General features: G+C 45.1%; 1 pseudogene; it reads left to right on the top strand.

Annotated features, from left to right (window-relative positions):
• Nucleotides 1-5,554: 5,554 nt before the first annotated feature.
• On the top strand, nucleotides 5,555-6,278 carry LOC139436951 (adenosine receptor A2b-like; annotated as a pseudogene).
• Nucleotides 6,279-6,483: the final 205 nt, after the last annotated feature.

Raw genomic sequence — 6,483 nt, 5'->3', positions numbered from 1 at the left:
TTGGGAAACACTGCTTCTTACTTCTACATCTCAATGTGCAGCTTTAGAGCTGAAAATTCTTCTACCATGTATCCAATGGACTTGGTTCAAGTTCTTCTGCCTACTATATCTGTATGGTTTTGGTTAAAGGGCAAGACAGGGATTTTTTCACACTCCTAATTTGCTTTGTACCCTGTGGTCATTAACTCACAGTGGGCTAATATAATATAATATAATATAATATTATATTATAATATAATATAAAATATATAATATAATATATAATTAGCTTATATTAATTATATTAATATTAACACATAATTTCTTTTGTGAGTTTGGAATTTCAGACAAATTTTCAAAAAAATGATGGCAAAAGGAGATTGAGGATGTGTTAAGTGTGAATGTATAATTTCAAACAAACTTTTCCAGTAATGACTAAAAGAGCTTGAAGAAATATTAAAATTGCTCTAGTCCATCAGAGAGATAATACGGTAAAGGTTAAGGCGGAGGAATTGATTTCAACAAGTATGCCTGCCAGGTATTGCTGCTTCACTATCTCTGCCTGCTTATGATAATCCAGTGAGGCCATGGTAAATGTGAGGGGAACTTGGTGATTGACAACTGATGATGGAGGCTTGAATTCAGAAGTGCTCCTTTTAGCACCCATGATCACAGTCATTGTTTGCAAATTGGCCTGGTTGCATATTTTCCTTGTACCCCATATCAGGTGACAAATAAAGCAAATGCTTTCCAGTAGGGGACAGAGAAAGAACAGGCATGGAAGAAAGTAAAGGTGGCCATTTCAGCCACCCTGTCCCTAGAAACTTTAGAGCCTCAATCTCCTTTGAGTTACAAGTTTCCACCCCATTGGTCTATGTCAACTGGTTTCAGGAACTTATAGATTCCTTGGTTTCTGGAACAATAAGTTCGCAGTAAAAGCCTAGTACTAGAACTCCATTTGAGAGGCAACTTCTGGCATGTTATTTGGCATTGGTAGAAATGGAAAGGATAATGAAGAGCTCTCAGGTCCTCATGAGGCCAGAAATCCCCACTATTTTATGAATCAGAACACTCACCCAGGCAGTGCTGGCAGCAGAGAACCATCAGATAAAAGTGGTACACTAAGGACCTTGGCTGCCTTGTTACCCCAGGGAGTGACATGCCTGCATGAGTGGGTGGCAGGGAACCACATCAATTATTCTGTTGCGATATCAAATAAGGGCTCTTATATTGTGTTCTTCATTGTGTTTCTGGGGACCTCAAATCAAGGACACCCCACCAGATGCTCAGTGCTGGTTCACTAATGGATCAGGCAAGCTGAAGCTGTATTGCATTTGTTGTTCAGCATGTGCTGTTTCTCTTGTTACACCGGAAAAAGTGCCCAGAGTGCTGAACTGTGAGTGGTTCCTTTTAGTCCTGGAACACTTGGACCCAAGCACCTCTTGTACATGTTTACTGAGTCATGGACCATTGTCAGTGGCATAACAGTCAGGTCATGTTCATGGAGGGAACAGGAGTGGAGAAATAACAGTCCTTTTTATGGGGATGCAGCCTTTGGACACAATTAGCAGCACGGAAAGGCACCATCTAGTTTGTCCATATTGATGCACATAGCAAGGTACCCTATAACAGTGAGCATCACTGGAGTAACCTAGCCAATAAGAGATGAACTGAGCTGCATTTCAAATTTCCTCCTTGGGTAGAAGCAGAGCATGAACACTTCTGGAGGATGAGGGTAATGAACTATACATTACAACTATGAAATAGTTGAATTTCCCTTGGATGCTTCCACACAGAACTGAACATGGAAGTTAAGACACCATGAAATTATGGGACAAGGAACATGGAGGACCCATGGAGGACCCATTTTATTTTTAAAAGTTCCCATTCTGTCATTTATAAAAGTCAGAAATGTGAATTACAAACCTGTGCCCCAAAGGGCATTTAGGAGCTACCCCTAGATGGGATGCTCCAGACAGCTCAAGGCAAGTAGACTACTTCAGTCCTCACCTGCTATCACAAGGTAGCAGTGGACAACTTTTTTAGACTTTGGACTTGCCTTTCCAGTTTGTCATGCACTTGTACTATGTACACAGGATGTATTTTGAAAAGCTGCTTTGCCATCCTTTAGGATATACAGGTGACATCTCCTCTGACTCTGGACCCACTTTATTGTACTTTATTGTACAATCTTCTAAATGTTGGGCTCAGACTTATTCAATTAGATGGACGTTACATGTCACCTACCTGCAACAGGCAACTGGCATTCCTGAGAACTATAACAACCACCTAAAAGAGGAACTTCCACGCCTACACCCTGAAAACTCTTCTTCTTGGAATGTGCATCTTTCTCTGGCCTTTTGGAAGTTGAACTCAGCAGTTCCCAGAAGGGAAACTTAGCCTTTCTAGCATGAGAAGATTATGAAGGTGGAGGAGGGATCCAAGCCTTCTGTGCATGGGTCCTCACATCCATCAGGATAAGGATTGGCCCTGAAAGGGGAAACAAAGACATATCATTTGGGACTCTTCTTTCTAGATGCTCTACAGGGATCATCTCACTTTGTACCCAATATTACCCTCCGCACGATTCACAGATGTGGGAGTTTAGGGACACCAGAAGGAGAGGTGGGATGATGGAAGTGTCTAGAAGTGCTTAACACACAAGATGTGACAATTCAGTGAACCTACAAGACATGACTCACACATACTGGAGGTTAGTGATTAATTACAAAATCTGGGTAATTAATTACTAAATCATGATTACCCTGGGGAGTGACCATGGGACAACTTTGAGGAGTCTTGACTACTCCGATGTCAGTAATTGGTAGAGTGGACTGGAAGAAATGGGTAAGACTCTCAGATCAATGGAAAATTTGTAAAATTTTAACTCAGGGACAGTGACAAATAGACTGGGTAGTCTAACAAGGGAATACATACATACACACATACGTATATAAACATAATTTTCTACAAATTACCTGAGAGAAGTGTTTACCATAGGAAATGATTGTACCACCACCTGTTCAGGACTATTTACTGTTCTCTTCTCCGATTTCCAATAGATGTAACCCAGCAGCAACCTGGAAGACAACTTTGTCCAGGTGACCTGGGCTATAGTGATGGCAGGGAAATAATGAATGGCTCAATATGCCATCTAATCTCTGGCTTTCTCTCTCTCCTCTTTGCTAAGGATGTGCAAGGATTTCATTTTCCCTACCCTACCTCAAATTTGGACTGACATGAGGAAGTCCCTATAGCAAGGGTAATAGCACAACCTTTGAGTGTGCATTCTTTTATGTGACCTGTTGAGATACAACTCTTGAATGATATGAAACTGGTAAATGGCTCAGTCATCTTTATAGTTTGTTCACAAGTGAGCATATGAAATGCAATCGGTTAACCATTTTGGCAGGCATTGCTGATTCCACAGCCCTCAAGTTAAGCAAAAATCATGAGATTCTCTCGGCAAAGCAGTGTCTTGTCATTGCATTGCTTTAATCTTCCTCCTAACTCAACAAGGAAGCAAATGTTCTATTGCTAGTATACCATGCTATACGTGGGTTAATACCACAGGGGAAGTGGACCAGGAGGTAACTCAAAATCCAATGGCAAGCTGAAGAATGTCAACAATTCAACATGGAGGTAGTGGTCAATAAGTGGGAACTAATGTTCCAGAAAGCTGACTTTGATCTGGATTACATTTAGTACAGTCTGGAATATGAAATCAAGACTAATCATCCTGATTCAGTAGGTGAGGAAAATCCAATTACTCTATGAAAACAATTGTCAGTGATAAAGTTTCAATATCAGACTTTGTATACATGCTTTAAACCAGTTGCTGCTGTGTAGAAAGAGAAAAAGCCACTTTTGTGTTACTTTGAATAAGAGTATGACCATGACAGAAAAACTACAAAAGCAAACAGACCCGGCATGTGACCACTGACTGAAGAGGAGAATAGTGTGGCACAGCAATTAAAATCTCATATACCAGATTTGTGAAGAAATGGATCTGGAAACAAGAACTCTTTTGGACATGAGATCAATTCCAAAGAGACTTAGGAAAGTGTCTTGTTAGCACTTGCTGGCTAAGTGCTGGGGATGCTAGTGAGGGAGAAGAAGGTTTGTCTTGGGTGACTGGATAAGAATGCCTTTCACAAAAGAGGAGAATGAAAGAAGGGCAGACATCATATGAATAAAGTTCAGACAAAAGGATGGAACAGGAAAAATGGGGTTTAAAAAAATAATTTACACTTAGTTTTGTGATTTCAGGCGAGGAAGCCCTTAATAATATATTGCATATTTCACAAAACATGGTTGGTACCGTATATGCTATACTTCAACTGACACTTAATTCTTTTTCATTTTAAATATGATTTGAATATTTTCATGTCACACATCATTAATTCTCCGTGCCCCTGCAGCCTGCGGGCACACACAGGGCCAAGAGGAGCTCACTCAGCTCAGTTCCTGCCCCTGAGGCTGCCGCAGGCTGAGCCCCACCAGAGGCCACGTACAAAAGCCGGGGCCAGGTACCATCAATGTCAAGCCCGACAGAAGCCTGGACCCCTACCTGGAGCCCGTCGGAGAGATTTTCAGTCACCTAATGCCCCAGAAGAGCTGCAACTGAGGAAAGGCGATTGACCAGTTGTCCTGTGCGAGGCTTGTCAAAGAAAGCAGCCTCCTGCTTCAGGAGAGAGGGAACAGTGACGCGTTCAGCCTGTCCATGAGGCGCTGGCCTGAGGTCTGCATGAGGAGGACGCCAAGAGCACTGGTAGCAGCTCCGCCCAGAACAGTCGCTGGGCAGGAAGCAGAGGCTGGGGGGCTATTGATGGAGTCCACACTGGGCCTGGTGTAGACGACATGGATAATCCTCCCCAAGAGAAAAGGGGCGGGCATGGTGATGACGCTGGTCATAGTCAGAAAGCCCAGAGCCCCACCAGCCTCCAGCGCTCGGGGCAGCCAAACCCAGGAGCTTCTTCGCTAACGAATGGCGCCTACTCGAGTCGTCGTCCGGAGATGAGGCGGCTTGGGGAGAGCAGACTCACCCCAGACCCAGGAAGAGGTGGCGAGAGTGCGTGGGAGCCCGGGAGCTCCACACACCTGCCTGCGCCAATGCCTAGGAACCGTGCAGGGCCCGCTCCACTCACGGCAGCGCAAAGGGGGCGCCAGCGCGGAAACCAGGGACTCGGAGGCCGGAAAGCGTCCCCCATTCCCCAAACCCCCAAGGAAGGCAGCGCCGCTGGAAGCACAGGAGCAAAGCGCAAGGCGCCAGAGTCCTGGGCAACCCCAAGGGCAGGGGCGGGAGTCCGAGGGCGCAAACCAAGGCCAGGGCCCATACGGAAGCGGCCTCAGGAATTTCCCGGCTGGGCCGGGTCCCAGCAGAGGAGCAGAGGCCAGGCGCGTAGGGTGCTGAGCTTCCGCAACCACATGTCCTTCCGCGGCCCGCACCTGGCTGCGCCCTCAGCGGGGCTTTCCCACTGGAAATCAGCACTGGCTGGGACTCAGGCACAGGTAGGGAGTGTGGAATTGCCTTCTGCCCCGCCCGCTGCCTTGTACTGACTTATAAAACTGCCTTTTCCTTGCCTTATTCATACTCTTGCTGACACAGAGCTTCATTTTCAGCTTCCTGGTTGTGCCCATTGACAGACCACCTGAATTGATCACTGGGACCTGGGATAGAAGTGCCATTGTTGTTCTCTGAGTCCTTGCCTTCAACATTGAACTAAATCCATTCTAAGTATGGAATAGCAAAGACAGTGTCACAACTGAATAGAACCCAGGGAAGGAACGAAGAATGAAAGCTGCTGGCTTGTGAAGCATCACTTTGAGAATGTTCTCCCCATGAGCTAAATTGTATATTTAAATTTCTTTGGTTGTGTCTTACAATCTCTGCACATACTGCTGGTTATCTACATCAATATTTTCGTGGTGGCCTGAAAGCAGCTTCTGTGCATTAAGTTTGTGGACCTCTCAAAGACCAGACTCAAGCAGGAGTTCCATGGAGTCAAATCCCTGGCCATGATCATGAGGACTTTTGCTTGGTGCTGGTTGCCAGTACTTGCCATATTCTGTGTCATTCTTTCTCAGCCATCTTGAACTAAGGATAAGCCAAGTGGGCAATGAATAATTTCATGCTCCTGTCACCTACCAACTCGGTTGTCAAACCCATTGTCTATACATACCAGAACCAAAGCTACTGCTATACTTTTCAGAAAATCAACTTCAGAGTTGTTCTCTGCCAGACATATCACCTCAAGAGTAGTAATGGGGAGACTTCCGGCAAGATGGTGGCTGAGTGAGCTTGCCTTGCCGTCTCTCCTGGGAAGAGGCAGCTGGGCACCGCTGGAGGTTCTCCGGGACCAGGCTTTTTCAGGATTTTTTCAGGGCAGGAAGTGTCTGGACATCGATTTGTTGGGAAGGTAACGGAAAGGACTGGTCTATAAGATATAATTTGGGACTTTTCAGGAGGGGGAGGCAAGATGGCAGCTGAGTGAACTTCCCGGT

The sequence above is a fragment of the Dasypus novemcinctus genome, chromosome 19 (genome assembly GCF_030445035.2).
Source record: "Dasypus novemcinctus isolate mDasNov1 chromosome 19, mDasNov1.1.hap2, whole genome shotgun sequence".
Lineage (NCBI taxonomy): Eukaryota > Metazoa > Chordata > Mammalia > Cingulata > Dasypodidae > Dasypus > Dasypus novemcinctus.
The sequence above is the reverse complement of the archived record's forward strand: the minus strand, read 5'-3'. Positions and strand labels throughout refer to the sequence as shown.